Below are 25,089 nucleotides of genomic sequence, written 5' to 3'. Positions count from 1 at the left end.
CGAGGCTAGGTCACGCAGCTTCCCCCAACTCTCAGGGGATGCCCATTCAAGAAGCCTGGCTAACCTGAGGATGCCGTGCTGGGAAGCCCACGTGTCGATCGATGCTCTGATTGGCAGTCCCAGGTGCTGCCAGCTGGTGGCCGTGTGAGGGAACCATCTGTCCAGCTGAATCTTAACTGACTGTAACTCCCGTCAGTATTTGAAAACAACTCATGAGGGGGACCAGCTACATGGTTCTTGGGGCCCAGTAACAAAGGACAGTGCACAACTCCTTGTTAAAAAATTAAGAATGTCAGTCAGAGAGTTAAACCAAGCATGGGACCTTTTTAAGCCAAGGTCCCTGTATGACGACCTGGGTTGTATGCCCAGGAATCCAGTCTGCTTGTGAAATTTCTAGAGAGAACTGCCCAGCTGAGCCTTTCCCAAATTTTTGTGATTGAGCTAAAATGGCTGTTTTAATTTTTTTCCAGTTTTTTTTAGATACAATTGACATAACACTGTATAAGTTTAAGATGTACAACACAATGATTTGATATATGTGTATGTTGTGACATGATCACCACAGTAAGCTTAGCTAACATTTGTCATTTCATGTAGTTACAATTTTTTTCCTAGTGATGAGAACTTTTAAGATCTACTTTGCTAGCAGCTTTCAAATATATAGTACAGTATCATTAACTATAGTCACCATGCTCTACATTAGATCCTCAGAACTTACTTATCTGTATAACGGGAAGTTTGTACCTTTTGACCCCCTTCATCCATTTCCAATACCCTCCATACCTCGCCTCTGGCAACCACCAGTCTGTTCTCTGTTTCTATGAGTTTGGTTCTTTTTTTTTTTTTAAAGATTCCACGTGTAAGTAAGATCATATAGTATTTATCTTTTATCTGTCTGACCTATTTTAATCAGTATCATGTCCTCAAGTTTTATTCATGCTGTAGGAAATCGCAGGATTTCTTTCTTTTTTATGACCGAATAATATTCCTCTGTGTGTGTGTGTGTGTGTGTGTGTGTGTGTGTGTGTGTGTGTGTGTGTGTGTGTGTGTGTGTGTGTGTGTGTGCCTGTGCCTATTTTATGCATCTGTTCATCTGTCAATGAACAATTAGGTTGTTTCCACGTCTTGGCTGCTTGTAAATAATGCTGTAAAGCACATGAGGCTACAGATATCTCTTGTAGATAGTGATTTCATTTCCTTCAGATATGTGCCCAGAGGTGGAATTGCTGGATCGTATGGTGGTTCTAGCTTTAATATTTTCAGAAGCCTCCTTACTGTTTTCCATAGTGACTGTACCAATGCAGTTTCCCACCAATAGTGCACAAGGATCCCCTTTTCTCCACATACTTGCCAGCACTTATCTCTTGTCTTTTTGATTATAGCCATTCTAACAGGCAGGAGGTGATCTCTCATTGTGGTTTTCATTTGCATTTCTCAGATGATTAGTGATGTTGAGCACCTTTTCGTGTACTCTTTGGCCATCAGTATGTCTTTTTTGGAAAAATGTCTATTCAGGTCTAGGGTATTGTAATTTATAATAAGGAATATATATTTGGTCTTTGTTCCCCTTCCTGGCACAGAGCTCCTAAAACCCTTGGAATTTCCTAAGTGGTGAGTGCTATAAAGGTGTCTTTTGTTATGTTAATGAGGTGACTTTTGGACCCCCACCTAAGGATGGTGGCTGGTTGCCAGGAGGAAAAAACCAAGTGATTAGGGGGTTGGAACTTTTTGTCCCATCCCCCGACCTCTGGGGAGGGGAGAGGAGCTGGAACTTGAATCAATTGTATGTCATGAAGCCTCCATAAAAACCCAAGAGGACTGGGTCCAGAGAGCTTCTGGGCTGGTGGACATGTGAAAATTCGGGGAACACATGAGCCTGGAGAGGGCATGGAAGCTCTGCATCCTTTTCCCCAGACCTTGCCCTCTGCATCTCTTCCATTTGGCTGTTTCTGAGTTACATTCTTTTATAATAAACTGATCATCTAATAAGTAAAATGTTTCTCTGAGTTCTATGAACCACTCTAGGAAATAAATCAAACCCTAGAAGGGATCTGTGGGAACCTCCAATCTGTAGCTAGTCAGTCATTATCACAAGTGACAACCTGGGCTTGTGACTGTCACCTGAAGTAGGGGTAGGGTGGGGAGAGTCTTGTGGGACTGAACCCTTAACCTGTGGAATCTGATGCTCTCTCAGGGTAGACAGTGTCAGAATTGACTTGAATTGTAGGATGCCCAGATGGTGTTTGAGAGTTACTTATTAGACACGTGGGGGGAAACTCCCACCTTCAGGTGGTGCAGTTGGGGTACAGGAACCCAAAATAAGGTTCTTTACCCATTTTTAAATTGGATTTTTTTTTTTGCTATTGTCATTGAGTTGTATAAGTTTCTTATATGTTGTGGCTATTAACCCCTATCACACATGTGGTTTGGAAACGTTTTCTCCCATTCCGTAGTTACTTTTTTATTTTGTTGATTGTTCCTTTTACTGTGAAGAAGCTGTTAAGTTTGATATAGTCTCATTTGTTTATTTTTGCTTTAGTTGCTATGCTTTAGTTTCATATCCAAAAAATCAGCACCAAGGTCAATGTCAAGGATTTTTCCCCCATGTTTTCTTCTAGGAATTTAATGGCTTCAGGTCTTACATTTATGGCTTTCTTTTCTTTCTTTCTTTCTTTCTTTCTTTCTTTCTTTCTTTCTTTCTTTCTTTCTTTCTTTCTTTCTTTCTTTCTTTCTTTCTTTCTTTCTTTCTTACTTTCTTACTTTCTCTCTTTTCTTTTCTTTTCTTTTCTTTTCTTTTCTTTTCTTTTCTTTTCTTTTCTTTCTAAATGTAATGCGGTAATAAGTCTTTAGTCTGTTTTGAGTTAATTTTTGTGAGTGGTATCAGATAGGAGTCTAGTTTCATTCTTTTGAATGTGAATATCCAATTTTCCCAGCACCGTTTATTGAAGAGACTGTCTCTTCTCCATTTAGTGTTCTTAGCTCCCTTGTCAGTTAGTTAATCATATGTGCATGAGTTTACTGGGGGCTCTTGATTCTATTTCATTGGTCTATGTGCCTATTTTTATGCCAGGACCATACTGTTTTGATTACCATGGCTTTGTAATACAGTTTGAAATCAGGAAGTGTGATGCCTCCAGTTTTGTTCTTTTTCCTCAGTATTTCTTTGGCTATTTGGTATCTTTTGTAGTTCCAAATGAATTTTAGGATTCTTTTTTCTATTTCTGTAAAAAAATCTTTTGGAATCTTGATAAGAATGGCGTTGAATCTATAGATGGATTTGGATAGTATGGACACTTTACTAATATTAATTCTTCTAATCCGTGAACATGGACTATCATTCTGTTTATTTGCATTTTCTTCAGTTTCTTTCATCATTGTCTTTTCAGTGTATAGATCTGACACCCTTTTGGTTAAATTTACTGCTAAGTATTTTATTGTTTTTAATGCTACTATAAATGAGATTATCTTCTTTATTTCTTTTTCAGATAAGCCATTTTATTATAAAAATGCTAGTGATTTCTGCATATTGATTTTGTATCTTGCAACTCTAATGGTTTCTGATTAGATCAAATAGTTTTTGGTGAATCTTTAGGACTTTCTATATATAAAATTATGTCATCTGAAAACAAAGACAATTTTACTTCTTCCTTTCCAACTTGAACATCTTTTATTTCTTTTTCTTACCTGATTGCTCTGGCTAGGACTCCCAGTACTATGTTGAATGGGAGTGGAAAGAGGGGACACCCTTATCTTGTTCCTGATCTTAGAAGAAAAGCTTTCAGCCTTTCACCATGGAGTATGATGTTAGCTTTGGTCTTAAAATGGTAGCTTTTCACCAGGAAATTTGGGGATAATTTATCACATGGCCATAGTAATCATGTCAGAGAATTATTTTGGGCTGCAATAGCCCAGCCTTGTTACATTTTCTAAAAGTTCATTCAGCCTGAAATTTTTGAATCTAGATGACCTGAGCTATGCCTAGTTCAATTCTATTTTTTGTTCTGTCCTCCAGTAGGAGTTAAAAATTGTGCCTTTCTGCTTTTTTGCAGCATTTTTGGCTGTCTCAACAACTGCTAATTAAAACATACCTGTATATTCAAAAGCAACAGAGCACAACAATACACTATACCGATAGTTAGAAAGACATTTTTGTACAAAGGACATAGTCTGCAGAGATGCAATCCTGCCTACAGTATAAATGACCTTTAAAATCACCTTTTACAAAGAGCAATTTAATCCCCAGGAACTAGAGCTTCCTAACTTGCTTTATATTTGCATAATTAAATGGCCTGACTGTTTGCATTTCTCAGAAAAAAAAAATAGGAGGTTTCAAGATACATCTAGTGCAAAGCAGAAAATTTGCTTGCCTCTTGGAAAATGCATTTTCAAAGGTTTCAAAGATTTTAGGGCACTCTTACTGAATGAAAATGATTTCATACCTCATAATTTATTCTGAAGTCAAATACAGCTGAGTCTCTTGTTTTATTTACTTGCCAGAACTCTATATTAACAAGCATTTCAGGGCCCCTAGAATAGGGTGATGAATTGATGTTCATAATGAGAAAGCTCTTAGCTATTGTTTCCTAAATAGTCAAGAGAATATTATGTTCAGTTGTGTTAGCGGGCTGTAGGCTGTATCTGATTGTTTCTTCTTTGAAAATCTTTCTTGCGTGGAATAATAGGCTGAATAATGGTCCCCAAAGATATCCACACTCTAATGCCTGGAACGGGTGACTGTTACCTTAAATGGCAAAAGGGATTTTGCAGATGTGATTAAATGAAGGCTATGGAGATGGGGAGATTATCCTGGGCTATGATGGTAGATTCTGAATGTAATCACCAATGTCCTTATCAGAGGGAGATTTGATGACCGAAGATGATGTTACGGGGTGACCGATAGCAGAGGTTGGAGTGATTGATGTGCTTTGAAGATGAAGGAAGTGGCCTCTGGTCAAGGAATGCAGCTCTTGAAGCTGGAGATGGCAAAGAAACGGTTCTCCCCAAGAACCTCTGAAGGGAGAGCAGCCCTGCTGACACCTTGGTTTTTGGCTCAGTGGACTTCTAGGAGAATAAATGTGCGCTGTTTTAAGCCTTGTAGTAATTGGTTATAGCAGTAATAGGAAACTAACAGAATTTTCCTTTTCTTTGACATCTTTCTTGCATGGGTTACTCCTTATCCACTTGGATGTCTGATTAGCCTAAATAAGCACTGATCTCCAGGCTGGAGGAATTCACTCTAGAAATTATCGGTTACGATCTATCCTTTTCCAGCCTGGCCACTGTCACTGCTGCGGGCAGTAACTGAGGTTCATGTGCTGAGATCCCTTTTCAGTCTGTTCTGGACAGTTTGCTTTATCCGGTGGCCGGCTCCATGGAGTCACGTCTTTGGTGAGAGCAGGAGGTGCAGGCTGGGAAATGCCTCTGACTCACCCCTGAGGTGGGTCTGAAAGGACACAGAGGGATGCTGTTTCAGTTTGACTGCTGAGAGCCCTGTGTGGGAGACACATGAAGAGCATTCTGGGACCTGAAACAGGCAACTTCTTACAGTAACCTCAAGGGAAGGAAGTCAGTGTCGGTGGAGTACTCCTTCCACGAACTTAAACCCGACCTACATTTTTCAGCCTCCCAAATGACCTTCATTTTACTTGTAGCTGTTCAAGGTTAAATGCAGAAAAGTAAACAGTGCATGACAATCATGTTTGATATAAGGATTATTTGAAATCCTTTGGGTCTTTGGATTTGGTCAATTAAAAGGCAATAGGGCAGCCTGGTCGAGAGGAGGATCATTCGTCTTTGTGGGTGTGCTGTTTTTTAGGAAAACTTACTTCCTCCACTGCCAGAATCTCTCACGCTTTGTTCTCATCCTCAAGTAGGATTCCTCCAGGCATGTCAGCTATGGCTGGGTCTCAGGTGTAGCAAGACAGATCATTCCCTGTGCTGTGATTTGTGGGACACTGGGAAGAGACTCTGTCTCCAAAATATATCTTTGTGCTCTGCTGAAATCCCTCCCTTTGAAACATCACTTTTGAGGGCTTTTTTGAAAAACACGCCTCTAGGAGGTTGGCTCCTTGAGCTGGTAAGGAATATCTGGTCATCCTCCGAAAACCCTCTTTTTAAGGTCTAACACTGCATCAGCCAATGGGGAATCAGAGGTCGAAAAGGGGCCAACCTCTCCATTGTGATGCTTATGGTCCACAAGGGAGACAGGAAGAAGTCAGCAAAGATAACCCCTGTCGCTGGTCCTCCAGTCTACAGGAATTTAGATAACATTGGGTCAGACAGCCAGAGGGCCCTCCCCCATCCCTGCGGGGGTCCCCGGAGGGAGTCTTAGGTTCTCCTCGTCCCCTGGGTCCTCAGGTGCTTTTCGCCCCGGACCTTCTGATCTCATTCATGGCCCACCTCCTCCTTCCAACTGGCTCTGCTCCTAGCTGACTTTCAAGCTTTGCTTTGGGCACAAAACGCCCAACATTGTCTCTCTCTCTCTCCATCTCTTGCGTACTTGCTACCTCTGGGGCAGAAGGAAAGTTGTAATTGAGGAAGAGGGAGGATGTTGGAGGCCTCCGGTCCAGGAAGCAGGTTCTGGGAGCGGGAGGAGGACAGTGAGGGTAAAGTTGATGCCTTGAAGAGAATACTAAACTTTAGTATAGTAGACACTGGGATTGCTGGGGCCAGTGTCCTCAAACTTGTTCAAGTGACAGAGCACTTAGAAATCACGGCCTCTTCATGAGTCACCCAGAGATGAATCTGATATATGTCTTAGTAATAGCGTTTATCTCAACTTTATGTGTTTGTCTATTTTAAATTTATTTTTTGTTTAGACATATAATGTTTGGTTAAATTTACAAGCTATGAAAACAATATACAGTCGACTTACGCACTTGTCCTTTAACCATCATTTTGTAGGATGAGGCACGATGGGCATCTCTGAGATTCGCCCTGAGATTTGATTTGCTGCTGACCTGAATAGGGATGAGAGAGTGTGAGGACGCTGTGGCCAAGTCACCCTTATGCTTATAATGGATGCCCCCCGGGTTTCTGTACATGCTGCTGCTGACATAAATGTTGGGATTAAGCTTATTGATTCTTTTAGTCACATCTGTGTATTCAGCAGGAGTAATTAAAATTCAGCATTCAGAAATGTCATGTATGTTGAGCAGTGGTTTCTCCATAGAAGCTCTTTTTCCTTCCTTCTTTTCCTCCCTCCTTCCCTCCCTCCCTTCCTTTCTTTCCTTCTTTCCTTTCTTCCTCTCTCTCTTTTTCCTTTTTTGTTTGGGACCTCTTTGAACTTGCTGATCTGCCAGAGTTTGAAGAAATTTCGAAAAATTACAACCACAGTAACAAATCAGCAGCATTTCAGGCTGAGCCATGAATGACTGTGGAATACCTCACTTCTAGGGGTAGAGAGAAGTTTGTTCTGCTTAATTTTTCTTTAGCCCTGAACTTGAAGCTGATGCTGAGAACAAAGGGTCTTAAAAGAAAGAGGGAGAGTCTCCAAAGAGAATGGCATTGGAGTAGCTCTCTTTCTGCCTGTGTTAAATTCAGACATTATTCAAGATGAGAATTGCTACTTCGCAGCAGTGAAGAAAGCGCACTCATTTTTCCTCCCCTTTTTCTCTCTGGAGCCGAGAGACACAGTTATCACATTCTTGTGGTAATCATCACCATGGTGACCCATCACCTAGTCAGGATGGTGCAGACGGTCTGGTTAACCACACGGCTGGCTGAGGCATCAGGCCGACCCAGCCTGCAGAAGAGCGGACTTGTGTGAGCTGGCTTGGATGTGACACAGAGATAAAGGCTTGGTTATCTGGGACAGTGATGAGCCTCATGAATACTTTACACAACAACATTTATTCAAGGGCAAAAGTTAAAACAAGATACTGTACTATGTGCAGCTTGGTCATTTCCATAACTTGGTGAAAAAATCTGAAACCCTTGGTTAAAGAAATGTTAAACATATGCTTAAAGCCCAGTTGCAGATACTGTACCTCCTGATAAAAAATACCTATATGTATAAGTTATAAAATAACTTGCAGCCTGCAAATATTTCTGTCCTTTCAATGGCTTCATTTTTCATATCTAACAGATGCTTTTCAGGTCATAACTTAATCGACGTTTCTTGGCATTTGATTCTGTTGACCACTTCTCTCTTCTGTTGGTTTCTCTCTCCAGTTTTTCTTTGTACATCTTGGGTTGCTTCTTAGTCCCCTTCATGGACTCTTCTTGCTCTTGATCCTGCGACATCAGGGTTCTGCAGGGCTCCGTCCTTCGTTGTTGGGTCCTTGGCTCTGTGATGTCTCTTTAGGAGACGCCAAGGGACGCAGGGCTTCTGGTAATCACGCACGTGCCCTCGCTGTGCTTGGAGCCCGCCTGCGTTTGCTGGAGGCGCTTTGCTCTCCAAGTTCTCCAAGCTCAAATCTTTGCTAAGCTCATTTTCTTTCTTTTTTTAATTTAATTTTTAAAATTGAAGTAGAGTTGCTTTACAATGTTGTATTAGTTTCAGATGTACAGCAGAGTAATTCAGTTATACATATATATAATCTATTCTTTTTCAGATTCTTTTCCATTATTGGTTATTACAAGATGTTTAATATAGTTCCCTGTGCTGTACAGTAGGACCTTGTTTATCTATTGTATATATAGTAGTTTGTATCTGTTAATCTCAAACTCCTTATTTATCCCTCCCCTCCCATTTCTCTAACCATAAGTTTGCTTTCTATGTCTGTGAGTCTCTTTCTGTTTTGTAAATAAGTTCATTTGTACCATTTTTTTTTTAGATTCCACATGTAAGCGATATCATAGGATATTTGTCTTTCTTTGTCTGACTTTCTTCACTTAGTATGATAATCTCTAGGTCCATCCATGTTGCTGCAAATGGCATTATTTCATTCTCTTTTATGGCTGAGCAATATTCCTGTGTGTGTGTGTGTGTGTGTGTGTACACCACATCTTCTTTATCCATTGACCTGTCCATGGACATTTAGGTTACTTCCATGTCTTGGCTATTGTAAATAGTGCTGCTTTGAACATTGAGGTGCATGTATCTTTTCAAATTAGAGCTTTCTGTAGATATATGCCCAGGAGTGGGATTGCTGAATCACATAGTAACTTTATTTTCAAGGAATCTCCATACTGTTCTCCATAGTGGCTGCACCAAATTACATTCCCTCCAACATAGTGTAGTAGGGTTCCTTTTATTCCACACCCTCTCCAGCGTTTATTATTGGCAGACTTTGTAATGATGGCCATTCTAACTGGTGTGAGGTGACAACCTCATTGTAGTTTTGATTTGATTTCTCGAAAGCTAGTGATGTTGAACATCTTTTCATGTGCCTGTTGGCCATTTGTATGTCTTTTTTGGAGAAATGTCTGTTTAGATTTTCTGCCCATTTTTGATTGGGTTGTTTGTTTTTTGATATTGATGGGCTCATTTTTCTATTCCCTCACTGGACATCTCCACGTGGACATCCCATAGATATCTCAGACTCAGTAAACTCAAAGTCGTTCACCACTCCCATTGGTCCCTAGCCTAATATTCTTCCTTCCAGTCCTTGTCTTACTGAAGGGCGTTTCCATCCACCCCATCAAACAAGTCAGCAGTCTGGCGGCCATCCTTACCCTTCTCTACTGCTGCTTCCTTCTCTCCAACTGCCCTGTCAAGTCCTATTGATTTTATCCTCAATATTTCTCAAGTTCACTCTTTCTTACCAGATCCACTGCCACTACTTACCATCTCCCTAGGAAAATCATGTCTTTTTCAATTACTTCCTCCATGCTGAGAATGGCATTCGTTTATCCATTCAATTTCATTTTTCAAACATATTCAGCAACTATTTGTTATATGCAAGGTAGTATTAAAGGGGGGTGGTATCAGCTTCCAGCCAAGTGTTTTATTCTCTCTTGGACATTCCTCTTGACTGCTTCCTCACTAAACCACATCGTAGGATCTAGACCCAAACCTACTGCTCCTCCACTCCCACATCACCCCATCCCCTAAACTGGCCACTCTGCGCGTCATGAATTCCATCACTCTCCAGGCTAGACTGGAGTCAGATACATCAATTAGCAGGAGATTAAACTGCACCTTAGTGACATGCAAGTGGAGTGGAAACATTAATAGTCGTTGGTGACTAGATGTGAGGGTCGAGTCTCCTGACTCCAACAATCTTTGTCATCTGCTCCCTCACCCCTGCTAAACCCTATAATCAGTTTACTGTCCCTTGCCCCCATGTCCTTATTTCCCTTCCTAGCCTACCTAAGTCCCATGGCCGGTTATTATAACCACTCCTTTTCCACATGACCTTGGTCCCTTGTGTCTCTTCCGTGGTCATATTCAACTGGTAAAACCCCAACCCCCGATATATCCAAGTCTTCACTTTTTGTGCTTGTACCTACATGGCTGAATGTGGGTGGAGGAAAACCCACAATCCTGCTGACTAATCTCGCTTGAAACGTATGACCGCTAACCTCAGTTGTGTCTGTAATTCTGCTGAAACGTCCATCTGCTCTCCTCCCCTCTCCCCACATGGCCATTTCATGCTTTCTCATGTCTCTTGGTGCCAGTTACCAGTTTATCGCGCCTCATCTCTAAATCTACCTTGATCAACGTACTCCTCAAACCTCCACTTCCTCCTCCACCAACGTCACTCTTGGTAGATAACCTTGCTTCTTCTTTTACTCAAAAAATAATAGCAACCAGAAGAGAACAAGTCCCATACATATACCCGCATACCTGGATCTGCCTACTCTCTTGTTACTCTGGGTGACCTGACTATAATCTGAGCTAAGGCTGACCGCTCAGTTTATTCACAGGGTCCTATCCCCTCACCCCTACTCAAGCTTGTGGCTCCAGAATTCTTCCTGACAAAGGTTTCTTTGTACCCTTTGCGCCATGCAAATTTCCACAGATCTTCCCACAAGGGTAATGCCACCTTGCAATATGCAGTCATTGAATAGAATTTAACATACTATTGTATCGTGATACAATGTCATTATGACCAGTACTGCTTTATTCCTGAATCAATTTTCTGGGTTCATTTTATTCTTAACTAAAAAATAAGGTTATTATTATTCTTTGATATCCCTTAGCATTCTGACCCCAGTGATGGGGTAATAATTGTAATGAATTTTTATACAATGGAACATGATCCAAATTCAAGACAGAAAGATTTCAGTTGGATGAAAGAAGCACTTCTCGCCTTTTGGCATAATAATCAGTGGGTTGTGATATGTCTGTATTTGAAGTTCCTTAAAATTAACTTTGATAACGTTTTCGCTCATTCATGATATTACTTTCTTTTATCTCTTGACAGAGCAATGGACTGGAAGACCATTCAAACTTTCTTCCAACATAAACTTTGATAATTATCCTTGTAATCATCCTGTAAGACGCCTGCCCTACTCCTCCAGGAAGGCCCGGAGCAGATAAAGGTGAATAAGCCAGTCTTTTTACTTTTGTCTTCCCGGTAATTAATGTGGGCTCAGTGGCACAGGTGTCCTCAGTAAATGTTAGCTTAGGAGCAGATCTTTATTGCCATCACTGTCACCATGGCCCTCACGCCTATTTGGCACACATCTGGGTGTGCACAAAGCACTGTGTACTGTTACTCCTTCCAGGAACTCGTGAAAGCGACCCACTGGTGGCATCCTAGCAGCGTGTGAGATACAGGTCACCTTTGATAGGAGCCTTTGAAGCCTGCTTGCCTTTAACCACAGACGTGTAAGAGCTTCCCCTATATCACCGTCAGTGAGTTCCATGCTCTGAGAGTCAGCCTTGTCAGCTCTGCCCTGAATTGTACACCTGGTGAGAGTGGGTGCCTGAGGATGTGAGGGGTCACAAGGACAGGCAGCCACCCTTGAAGCCTCCAGGCCTCTCTTGTTCGCATTACTACCAGCCCCCCAAAGTGCTTATTGCGGCAGGCTCTGAGCTTCTGAACCTGGATTCCTACGTGCCGTTCTGGCTAAAGAAACAGGAAAACCTCGTGCCATGTCCCTTAGTTTCCTAAGTCTTCAGTTACTTTTATCACTTCTTTCCCCAGCTACTCTGAAACTTCTCCCAGGCACAGCTCTCTTTCTCTGACTGTCTTTTCTTTTTTTTTTTGAACTTCTTTTAAATTTTTTTTTTTTTTTTTTTTTGCAGGAGGAGAGGTAATTAGTTTTGTTTGTCTATTTATCTATTTATTGGAGGTGCTGGGGATTGAACTCAGGACCATACTGAGCACATGCTCTACCGTTGAGCTATATCCTCTTCCTTCCCTGATGGTCTTATCTAAAAGTGAAGTGCCTTTCTTTTGAAAGTCTTTGACACTTGTAATCTGTCACATTAATTTAGCCTATATCCTGCCATCAGACCTCAGTTCTTTCTTCCCACTTATCTCCCCCACCCCACTCTCCATAACCGTATCAGACTGTCAATTCCTTGAGGACAGGAACCTCATTGTTCATCCTGGAATGCCTCCATAGCTCCTACCATGATGTTTTGCTCCAAATAAGCATTCAGTGTAATTAAGTAATTAAAATGGTTGATCCACATTGCATTTGATCCATGGCTTTATGAATGACAGTTGTTACATCTGAGAAGGAAAAAAAAGTCAACTGTGTTTGGACATTTGGGTTTGCCTTCATGCAGAACAACCATGAAAAGCCCTTCAGTTGATAAAGGCAACGGCTCTCTGCCTCTTTGCCAGCTCTTCTCCAGCACCGATGCTGAGATGCCTCCATCTGGGTCCAGCCCTGGCTGCCTCGACCCACCTATGCACTTCTCTTATTCACCTTGATCCCCTCACAGCCCCTTCTGCTAAGACACAAGATCACAGAAGGTCTGAGATTTGCATCCCAAGGATGGATGCTCCCAGAATGTCAAGGGCAGAGTTGTTGGAGAACATAGAGTGTGAAGTTTGAAGTGTGGGAGTCGAAGTGAACAAAAACACAAGAATGTTTCCATGAAAAACTGTTATTCCTGTGGACTCTTCCTTCCATATGGTCCATTTGAAGTCCTTAGTGACTGAGCCTTGGAACTTAAAGGAAGGGGTGCTGTCTTCACGTAGAGGCTTTTCAATCTCAATCTGTATCATACTTTATGTTTAGTTCAGAGAAACTTGGCTGGGGACTCTGTGCACTATAGGACTCTGAGTGAGAAAAGAAGGAGAAACGATTAGTTATCAAGCTGCTTCTCTATGAAAGCCTTGGGCTCGGGGCTTGCTGAGTATGTCTGAGTGGGTTCATTTGACTGACAGGGTTCTCAAGGCTCAGAGAACTTAAAGCAATTTACCCAAACTCACACAGCTAAATAAGAGATGCAGCTGAGACTTAAACCTAATCCAGCCAGGGCTCTTTGTCCTCTAAGCCCTAGGGCTCAGTGCTCAAAGTTTATAAGGCTTTTCTAGAGACTAAAAAATGTTTGAGAAGCAAAAAAAAAAAAAAAAAAAGGGATTAATTGGCTCCAAAATGCTAAAGGAGACTGATAAGAAAAAAACAAAAATAAGTTGTGTGTAGTTGTGTGTGCTTCCACAGGATCAAGTATCATGTCCAATTAGTCAGCTGTAATTTATTCAACTCAAATAATTATATATAAATCATGCTGATTGTTGGATACACATGAATTTCTATGGTTGGGCCTTATGTGTGGTGGGCTTTCAAAGGGAAGAGTGTTTAAGGCTTAGAAAAGTTGTGAAATGGACCTATCCATGCACCCTAACTTCTAGAGAAGTTGTGCCTTTTGCCCTTCGTGGGAGAACTTCTATTTCAGCAAACACGCAACCCAGAAGAAGAAGGAGAAGATGAAGGTGAAGACAAAGAAGAAGAGGGAAAAGGGAGAGGGGGACGGGAAGAGGGAGGGAGAGGATGGGGGAGGGGGACGAAGAAGGAGAGAAGAAAGAAGAAGGGGTGACAGACACCATTTTTTCTAGGGAGCTGGTCTTCTGTTTCCTGTTTGTTGCTGAAGAGCCTAGATCAAAAACATGCCCAGATGAAGCATCTGATGAATACTCAAAAGAATGAGAAAACTCTTCAAACTGATAAAAAAAAACAAACAAACATTATTACATTGAATCTCCCAGTTCCTCCCATGGGAGCTTCATTAGGGCTGGCCAGAGAGTGGCACCCCTGGTGCAGACTGACCCCCCAAGTGGAACCCAAACCCAAGCGGAGGGCCCTCTGCAGCAGGAGAGGAAGGGCACCCCGGCAACCAGCCCAGCGATGGGCGGCACCTGCTGTCTGAGCCCCTCTTGGTTTGGTCATCTCCCTGTCCCAACTCCCCCGTGGCACTAGTGGTGACTCAGGATTTCCTCCTGGCCACTTTAATGCAAAGTATGGCCAGTCGCCTAGCAGACATAAAAAACAAATACAACAGCAAATCACTGAGGTTAACTGAGCCTTTTCTACACCCCGGGTAGGATCACCGTGCTACCAGTGTGATGAGCGCGCTCATGTAACTCGGAACAAGCCTGTGGGTTGCTTCTGTTCTTGTCCTTCTGTTCCGGATGGTTTAGGGACGTCCGAAAAATGGCTTAAAGTCACAAAAGTACTGGAGCTGAGGCTGGGTGCTGACCAGGGCTGCGAAAGCGAGTTCTGCTCATTCACACGAGCTCTGCTGCCTCTGGTGGAGTGGTGACACCTGTCACCCTGAAGCCTGTCACTCATATCTTCGTATGGGTTAAAAACCCTCCTGCAAAGCAGCTGAGAACAGGATGGAGAGGAAATGGCAAGCCCGATTTGTTGAGAAGAGGAAAACTTAGGGATGACTTTTGAACCTCTTATCGAGTCCAAGCTCATACTATTCGCTGCCCAACAGGCCAGTAAATCGAGGGACGAGCTTTGGGGCAAGGAATAGTGACTTCATTTGGAAAGTCAGCAGAGCAAGAAGATAGTGGAAGAGTGTCCCAAAGAAACACCTTGCCTGAGGTAGAATTCAGCCTTCTTTTACACAGAAAGAGGAGGGAGTAACGTTAAGCAGTTCCTGGTTCCGGTCAGACTCCAGAGAGGATGTGTTCATTTCTTCCTTCCTGCAGACGTTCCTGGGTGGGCCTGGGCAGGGTGTTTCCTGTGAGCTGAACAAAGGTATATTAGCTTAACGCTCATCACCTGGAAGGCAGGGCTCCCAGACAAGGGCCATTATGTGTACTTTAAGCGTATAGGCAACATCCCTTTAGTGATGAGCTTGTAGTAAAAACAACGGAATACAGAGTTTAAAGTAAAAGAAACAGATCCAATATGGAGTCAGATTTGTTCTTCCCTATTATAAACCCAGGAACAGCCTCCCTGGGTCTCATATTGCATATGCCAGTTTGAATTTTAAATGTTCTCATTGCTCCCAAATCATTGACTCTATTCTGAAAATGTTCACACTTTGAAGTTTACACTTTTTCATCCTGAGTTCTTCTCCCACCCAGAAGTGGCACACAGATCCCGCTGAGACCACCTGTCTTGATGTGTTTTCCCTTTGGAAATATGGTCAGAGTCAGGGGAATGGTAGTGGGAGCCTGTTGAGAAAGCAGCTGTGGAAAAAAAATCATTACATGGACCAAGGGGAAGCCAGATTTCATCTCACTCACAATTTTGTGCAGGGCAAGTCTGCTGTGGGTCTACAAGACAGGACATCTCTGTGGACACTAGAAGCATCTTTCAGAGCCCAAGATACTCGACAACAGAGACTCTGGGAAAGTAGGTGTTCCTCCACCATGACGTCCAGCCAGGTGCACCGTGGTTACAGGTGAGGGTATGAGCCATATTTGGAGATAAGGTGGTGACCGGGAGCAAACTTGCTTGCAGGAAGCTCAGTCAAGGAAGCTGAGGGGAAAAGAAAGAAGGAGGGAATGGTTCTATGTGTTAAGTGTTGCCGAGAGGTGGATTAAGATGAAGGCTGAGAAACGACAATGGAATTTGACAACAAATTGTCCTGGGCTGGGTGACAGGAACCGTTTTGGGGGAATGATGGGAGGGAAAGCTTGATTAGAGGGGGTGTTGTAATATTCAAAACTCTTCCCCAGTGTGAGTGGTGGAAAACTACTATTATTATCTTAGCATTTCAATTTGTGACACTTCAATATTTAAAAGCATCTGAACTCAATTTCCTCCTGTTTCCCTACCTCCACCTAAACTGCCACTGTAACTTGTTTTTCATCCTGATGAGTTTATTTTCCATCTGAGATCCCACAAGTCTGAGTAAATGATGGCGATGTGTCAGTGATGACTAAACTGATCAAGAAATAGTTCATTTGGCTCCTTTATGCCCCCAAGCGGACTTAGTGAGCCCTTCAAGACGAACGGCCACTTGTCAGTGCTGTAGAACACAGTCCTGTGGCTGCAGGTCTCAGCCCCGGGGAACGAACCCAACAGCACAGAAAGGATGGGAGCATATGTTTATTTCAGTGATGCTTTGTGTGGGTAAGATGTTTCTCCTGATGTGTTGAATATGGAGCTTTGCTTTTAGAGTGTATCATTTGCTGGATTTTATAGTTGTTTCCAGCTAGAGTGGACTCTTACCTTACTGTTTCCCTCCTTGGTGCTCCTGCCACAAGGGGGTGCAATGGCTGTGATCATGGTGGCCTCCATTCTTAAGTTTTATTTTATTATCTTATTTTATCATCCTATTTTAATTTTATTATTTTACTTTATCATCTTATTTTTAATTTTACTATTTTATTTTATTTTATTTTATGGTTCCAAGTTTTAGATGTTGACTCTTTCTTAGAGCCATTTTCATATAATCTCATATTTTCCATTCATTATAGTGTTTCATTAAAAATGGCAATGACTTATTCAAATGACCAAACAACCATTATTGTTAAAGCTGCCAGCTTTTCAGATCATAAAGTCACCCTCATTTGAAAAGAAATAGATGTTCATTTAAAATCAGAAATTATAAAGAAAACATGAAAATTATCCACTTCCCATGACCCAGAGTGGTTCCTGTTAGTATTTTAAATTCCTGTATTCCCAGTATTTCCTCCCTGATTTTTTAAAATCTTATTTTCAATGGTTGAATTATTTTATCTTTCACATACTAATTTTTATCCAAGTATTTATACTACATTTTAAACATTTAAAAATGTTTCATGATATTTGTGATAAACTATGATAGTTTTGTACACAGTTTTGTTGATATATTTTAAAATTATTTTGCTCTGATAACTATCTAGAAGAGTAGAGAGTGGTCCAAAGATATGAATATCTTTGAGGTTCTGGAATGCAGTTATAAAGTGCTTTTCAGAATGTTGTATCTGTTTACACTAATTAGCAGTGAATAATTGCTCAATTTAGCACCTTCTTGCCAACGCTATTCTAGTTAAGAAAATAAACTTGGCTAATTTGATAGGCAAAAGATAGGTCATTGTTTAATGTGAATTTATTTGATTGTTAGTGATAGTAAATATTTCTGTATGTGCTTCAAAGTCATTTTGATGCCTTATTATGTCATCAGTTTATGCCTTCCATCCTTTGGGCCAATGTTCTCATGCTTGTCTTACCAATTAACGTGAGCTTTTCATAATCATTCGGTCAGCAAACCTCCAGTGAACACGTACAAGGTGGCAGACTGCTCTAGGCCCTGGGGATGCAGCATTGAACAAGGCAGGCAAACGTTCCTGCCTGCAGGGGGCTTTCAGTCTAGTGAGGAGATAGAGGAAAGCAGAATAAATAAGTGAAATAGTGTATTAGGAGGTGAGTGCTGTGGAGAAAAATGAATCAGGGACGTTGGAGGGAGTGCCAGGGTGCTCAGAGCTGCCTCCACTGAGACGGTGACATTTGCCCAAAGACGAATAAGGGGAAGGAAGTTCATGAGGCTCTCAGGGGAACAGTGACTTGCCAGGCAGAGGGAACAGCAGGAGCAAAGGCCTGGAGGTGGGAGTGTGACTAGTACGCAGGTCATAGTCCACACATTAACCTCTTGTGGTATTTGTGACAAATATTTTCTCAGTTTGTTGTTTGCCTTTCAGTTTAATGTTTTAACATATTGAAGGTTTATAGTTTTGTGTAGCTGAGTCTATCTTTTTTCTTTTTTTTTTTATATCTTTTAAAAACTTTTAATTGTGAAATGCATCGTATATGCAAAAGAATGAATAAAATGTATGTGTACAATTTAAAGCATTAAATAAGCAATAAATAAGAACAAACAAAATTGAAACATCAGCAACTCCATTCACTGCCCAAGATAAGAAGTGAAACATTGCTAGAACTTGAAGCCCACGTGTTCCTCTCCTCCCCCTCTTTTCGGTCTAGAAACGACTATGCTGGCTTTTCTTGTTCTTTTCTACGATTGTATCACACTGATACAAATCTACCCCTGAATGATAGATTGCTTAGTTTTGGAAAGCAAACTAAGTTGTGGCAAACACAAACTTGGTTGAAGGTGGGAGGCATCATTCCCACTGTCAGGGGAATGATGCCTCCACCCAAAAACTATTAGAACTGATAAATGAATTCAGCAAGTCAGGGGAGGCTCCCGGGAGCCAAGGCCACTCCTATATCTTGGTCATGGTCTGGCTTCAGCTTCCCTGAATTTGCAGGAGCACCTGGAGAAACCCTGGGAGCTGTAAGATGGGGACCGTGAGGCAGAGCTGGCCAGCTGCCCCCAGAAGCCAGTGCAGAGTTGTATTTGGGACGCATCTGCTCGTCCAGATGCTTTATTTCCTTGAGATTTTGTCAGCTTTCTCTTCTAGCGTTCTATTGATGGCGTTCTCTCTGCTATCATGACTTTAATTCCCAGCGCATCTTCCTTTCACCCCCTCTGCAGTTTTCTCTTTAAAGTAGTATCCTATTTTGCTATCATGGACACACTATCTTTTCTGAGGATATTTCTTAGATTTTTTGAATGGTTTTCTTTCTGCATATTTTCTGTTTCCTCCTAATTGCTATTTTCTGTTTGTTTATTTTGATGTCTTCGATGTTAGAGGGATTTTTCTTAGATGTCTGTTCTGCTTGAGATTAAGATAAAAGCTGATTGGAAGTTTGGTGTTTGTGGGTACATTTCTGGACTCTGAGTTTCATTAAAAGATCATCTGATTGGGCCATTTGTCTGCATTTTTAAAGTTGTTTTGACTTATATATTTGAATGTTATCCTATGCCTGTGCATAAATTTTAGCAACTTATTTTTTCCAATATTATTCTAGTTTTCAATATTATTCTAAATTCTATCCAAGTAAGGGGACTTTTTTTTGTATTTAATGTTTCTGAATTTTACTCTTTCTTATTTATTTTTAGTCAAGTGAAGCATCGGGAGTGGAGAAGGAACAAAGACATCTGTAACTGTGAACAGTTAGTTGTAAACACCACTTGAATTTTATTTTTTCTTATAATATCATCCCTGATTTCTTTTGGTATGCATTTGCCTGATATATTTCTTATCTATCCTTTCATTTTTAAACTTTCTATGTTATTTGGTTTTAGGGATATGTCTTATTGCCAGAATATGGTTAGATTTTTTAAAAACCAAATTCGAACCCTGAAGTCTCCACCCAAAAACTATTAGAACTGATAAATGAATTCAGCAAGATAGCAGGGTACAAGATTAACACACAGAAATCTGTTGAGTTTCTATTAACTAATAATGAAATGTCAGAAAAAACAATCCCATTTAAATGGCCCCTCATATCAGAAAAAAATACCTACAAATAAACTTAACCAAGGAGGTGAAGGACCTTTATTCTGAAAACTATATAACGTTGATGAAGGAAATTGAAGATGATTCAAAGAAATTGAAAGATATCCCATACTCTTGGATTGGAAGAATTAATATTAAAATGGCCATACTACCCAAAGCTATCCACAGATTTAATGCGATCTCTATTAAATACCCAGGACACTTTTCACAGAACTAGAGCAAAGAATCCTAAAATTTATATTGGAACCACAAAAGACCCTGAATTGCCAAAGCATACTTGGAAAAAACAAAACAAAACAAAGCTGGAGCTATAACCCTCGCAGACTTCAGACTATACTGCAAAGGTATGGCAATTTAAACCGTGGTGCTGGCACAGACACAGACATGCGGATCAATGGGCCAGAACAGAGAGCCCAGAAATAAACCCACACACCTACAGTCAATTAATCTGTGAAAAAGGAAGCAAGAATATACAGTGGAGAAAAGATAGTCTCTTTAACAAGTGGTGTTGGGAAAACTGGACAGACACAGGAAGAACAATGAGATTAGAACACTCCCTCACACCAAATACAAAAATAAACTCCAAATGGTTTAAAGACCCAAATGTAGGACCTGTAAGTATAAAACCCCTAGAAGAATACACAGGCAGAACACTCTTTGACATAAATCATAGGAATATTTTCTTGGATCAGAAAAAGAAAGAAATAAAAGCAAAAATAAATGGGACCTAATTACACCTGAAAGCTTTTGCACAGCAAAGTTAAACCATCGACAAAATGAAAACATAACCTACAGAATGGGAGAAACTATTTGCAAATGATGTGACCGACTAGGGGTTAATGTCCAAAATACACAAACAGCTCATACAGTTTAATATAAAAAGAAACCCAATTAAACAAATGGGCAGAAGACTTGAATAGGCATTTTTCCAAAGAAGACATGCAGATAGCTAACAGGAATATGAAAAGATTCTCAGCACTGCAAATTATTAGAGAAATGCAAATCAGAACCACAATGAGGTATCATATCACACCTATTATCACTTCATTGTTTATCAGTATAAATCTAACCAGATTTTTTACATTTCAAACAATATTGAAATGGGTGAAAATGGTCAGAAGGTGCAAACTTCCAGTCATAAGATAAATAAGTCCCGGGGCTGTCATGTATAGCATTGACTATAGTTAACAGCACTATTTTTGTATATTTGAAAGTTGCTGAGAGAGTAGATCTTAAAAGTTTTCATAATAAGGAAAAAAAGTTGTAACTAAATGTGATGATAGACATTAAACTTATTGTGGTGATCATTTATATATATATATATATATATATATATAATCATTATGCTGTGCACCTAAAAGTAATACAGTGTTATATGTTAATTGCATATCAATTTCAAAAAAAAAAGAGAGAATATCAGAACCCCCAGAACTAAGGAGCCAGAATGAGAAACAAGTATCTTGGTGTTCCACTGCACCAACTCCCTCAAAATATTAAGAATATTTTCACCATCCCCCTAATATCGTGTACACTGCCTGTCTCTAATAAGACTGTTCATGCTTTGTTCTTAGGAAATATGCATGCAGAGAATACTGTTAGCACCCTCTCTGTGTGAGCCACACATTGAAATTATGACCCTCACAACTAATAATTGAGCTCTTGCAAAGAATTACCTTTGAAAATAACAAAAAAAAAAAACCCTTTGAAATCAGTACGTATTTTACACTTCTAACACAACTTGGGACAAGCCACATTTCAGGGGCTCAGTAGCCACATGAGGTTGGTGGCTGCTGGATGGGGCAGTGCAGTTCTAGTTCAGCTACAAGAAGACAGAACCTCTGTCCACTGGGGTCCTTGAATGTCTGAGTGGACCCGGGCTCCCTGAGGATCCCTGGTGGACTGTAACATGAATGAGGAAGAAACCTTGTTTATTTGAGCTTTGTCTGTTGCAACAGCTCTTAATTACACACTGACTAGACTCCCCAGAAGTGTAAGGGACACTGAATTATAAAGAAGACCAGCAAAGAGGCCAGTTGGGGTCACAGTACAGTGCAACGGTACGCGTGACTCTGGAGTTAGGGAGGAGGGAGAGGACACATGATGGCAGATGAGGGGTTTGTCTACTGGTTGGATGAAGGGAGTGAGTGGCAGAAATCCAGGTTTCTTGCTCAGATGAGCAGGTGATGTCTTTTGAGTAGATACAGAAGGCAGTAGAGAAGCTAGTTGGGGAGTAGAGCTCGTGCATTTCATTTTGCCTCTGTTGACTTTGAGGTGTCTCTGCGATTGGTTCAAGGTTTACTTCAGTACTGACTACTGCATGCCAGATCAGGTGCTGATGGGCTGGCTCTCAGGGGACCGCAAACTAGCTAAAAGCCAATTTTATATGTCAGAGTAGTGATAAATGATACCTACAGTGCTTTTGGAGCCCAGAAGAGAGAGGCTTAATCTGGGACTGCTGGATTAAGGGGTCCGGGAAGGCTCTTTAAAGGAGGTGGATACCTGTGCAGCGTCTTAAAGCATCAGTAGAGCAGTGGGGGTTGGGCAGAATGGGGAGGGCAGTGTCTTAGTCCATTAGGGCTGCTCTAACAAAATGCCACATACTGGGTACTTATAAACAACAGAAATTTATTTCGTACAGTTCTGGAAGTCTGAGATCAAGGTGCCAGTACAGCTGAGTGAGGGCTGTTTTTTGGGTCCAAGGCTACTTGCACTCTCACCTGGCAGAAAGGGTGAGGGAGCTCTCTGGGGCCTCCGTTATAAGGGCGCTAATCCGGTTCATGAAGTCTCTGCCCTCATGACCTAATCACCTCCCAAGGGTTCCCACCGCCTAATCCTATGACTTTGGGGGTTTGAATTCAACATATCAATTTTGGAGGGGGACACAAACATTCAGATCATAACAGCAGGGTGTGAGTAGAGGAGGGGAGTAGAGGAGGGGAGAAGGTGGCTCTAGGTAGAGGGGACTGCATGACACAGGCAGTGAGGTCAAGATCAGCAGGGTGGACACAACAGGGACTTCACTGTGAGTGACACACCCAGGAGGAAGCAGCATGAGATAAAGGAGGACCAGGACGGGCCAGGTGACTGAGGGTGCGTTTGTCACATCTGATTTTTGTGCCAGAAATGGAGGTTGGAGGATGGATTGAGGGGGCAGAAGCAGCAGCAGCAGGGACGTGTAGGGAACTGTTCCATCAGCAGGAGAGCAATGAGCAAAGATGAACGAAGATGAGCAGGGACAGGGTTAATTTGAGAGCTTTCAGGAAGTGAAATGTAATGAGTTTGCTCATGTGTGGGTGTCAGGAGTGCAGGAGAGAAGGAAGAGCCGGGGATGCCTCAGAGGTTTCTAGTGGAGACAGTGGGTGAATGATGGTGCTAACTGGGGAAAATGAATACAATTTTTAAATAAAGAAGAATAAAAGCAACACATATCATGGGAGAAGAGACTTGGAAGGCAGCTGCCTCTTGCCACCCACAAAATTCCCAGAAATACAGTCTGATGGGAAATCATGGAACACAACAGTGGATATAGTTGCTCTTTTTTGCCCTCCATCCCAAAACAAAAACTCATTTTTATTTTCACCTCCACCATTTAAGGAAGATTGGGAAGTGAACAGCAGGGTTTTGGGGCGAGGTTTCCAGGCATAAAGGCTGTGGGAAACCATGCATGGAGGCTGCCCAGGGATCTGGTGGATGAAGACCATGATAGGAATGGCCATGAGACTCAAGATCTCCATGCACAGAACATTGGGAGGCGCAGGGGCTGGAGACGTTGGCCCCTGGGTTTGGAACTGTAAAAGAAACGGAGAAAAGCCACGTGCCTCTGGATGGGACTGAAGAATGAAAGAGTGCAGAGGATGGTCTTCGAGAAGCAGGGAGCTCAGGATACCAGCCCGAGACTTCTCAGCGGCGTCCAGAAGTAGGGCGAGACAAGACACTGGGCTGTGACGAGGGAACATGATTATGACTCGAAACTTGAAACTACTCTGAAATTGAATACATTCAGTTTTTATTTTACTTGGGCTGAACTTTTCTCATATTTGAAGTTTGTTTTGCCCCAGTGGCTCTTTTCTGTGTCCTGGAGTGCCGAGGGAAAGGAGGGGGTGTCCTAGGGGTGTGGCTCGAGCAAGAGAAAAGGGTTCATTTCTTGATCTCTGGGTGGCATGAATCTTCATGGGAGACACTGGCCATCTAGTCTGAAAACAGTGTTTCCTCCCAGTACTTCCTCCTTCCTTTCCAAACTCAGGTCATATTTTTGGGAGGGTCTTTTTTTTCCCCCTCTGTATGATTTTTTTTTAAACAACATTTTTTTTTAAATTGAAGTACAGTTGGTTTACAAGGTTGTGTTAGTTTCAGGTGTACAGCATAGTGATTCAGTTATATATATATATATATATATATATATATATATATATATATATATATATTCCTTTTCATTATAAACTATTACAAGGTATTGAGTATGTTCTCTGTGCCATACATTAGGACCTTGTTGTTTATCTATTTTATATATAGTAGTTTGTACCTGTTAATCCCAGGTACAATTTATCCCTCCTAATTTATCCCTCCCCCTCTTCGCCTTTGGTAACCATAAACTTGTTTTCTATGCCTGTGAGTCTGTGGTAAACTGATCTTCAATAATGACACATCATTTTCCCATTATTTTCATTTGCTTAATCCGTTCCAGCATGCTTGTGTCCACAGTGTTGGCTTAATAGCGTGAGAGCCTCTGTTCTCTGTTGACTTGAATAGAGTAAAATTGCGACTTGGACTTGGGGTGGGTGGAGGATGTTTTTACTCAAAGGCATGTTTTGTTTTGCTCTGTGGACAAATTGGCATGCTCTTCCAACTGAGAAAGAGCTGAGCTTGCTGCAAGACTTTTAATGAGAAAAAAAATCAAGGAAACAAATTTTCTTCTCAAACTTTATTGGTACAAATTGGTTTTATCACAGGAGTTTAACAGAGCAAAATTAGACTTGCCGTCTCTCTTGTGAAACGTCAACAATTTACAAAATTAAGTTAATAAATATGAAACGAGGTTTAGTCTTTCTTTTCAATCATGTCGTGTACTCCTAAGAGACAATGAGAAAATCCTATGAACATAGGCAGTACAAACTAAGAATTTAATCCTAAGATTTCCTGAGGCAGAACAGATACTCATGCTACCTCACCTTTCTCTAAAGACTGAAGAAACATAAATAGATCCATAAATAGCTCATATAAATAGAGGTTTTTTAACCTTTTAAATAATAAAATTCCCAAATCTGGAATCTTGTCTTAAAAAATACAAAAATAAGGTATGTAATTCATTAAAATGGAATCTTATGACCCAAAGTTATCTCAGGGCCTATTAAATACATAAATAACTTAAAGCCATTAGAAAAGCCAACAAGAAGCAAATTCATACTCAGTCTAAAACCTCCTCCTTGGGGAAAGGGAAAAATGGTTCAGATTCCACCTCTGCACCAAAGTGTTCCCTCTGGAACTTCCATTG

At 41.2% G+C, this 25,089-nt stretch overlaps 1 long non-coding RNA gene across 1 annotated transcript in view; it reads left to right on the top strand.

Annotated features, from left to right (window-relative positions):
* LOC135318586 (uncharacterized) overlaps nucleotides 1–25,089 on the top strand; it is an 85,939-nt gene that overhangs the window by 7,560 nt on the left and 53,290 nt on the right. The window contains exons 2-3 of the long non-coding RNA XR_010376753.1: nucleotides 11,313–11,430; nucleotides 15,564–15,709. This is a non-coding gene — a long non-coding RNA (uncharacterized LOC135318586). The remainder of the gene's footprint in view (nucleotides 1–11,312; nucleotides 11,431–15,563; nucleotides 15,710–25,089) is intronic.

Source organism: Camelus dromedarius, chromosome 19 (assembly GCF_036321535.1).
Source record: "Camelus dromedarius isolate mCamDro1 chromosome 19, mCamDro1.pat, whole genome shotgun sequence".
Lineage (NCBI taxonomy): Eukaryota > Metazoa > Chordata > Mammalia > Artiodactyla > Camelidae > Camelus > Camelus dromedarius.
Note: the sequence above shows the minus strand (reverse complement) of the source record. Positions and strands in the feature narration are given on the sequence as shown.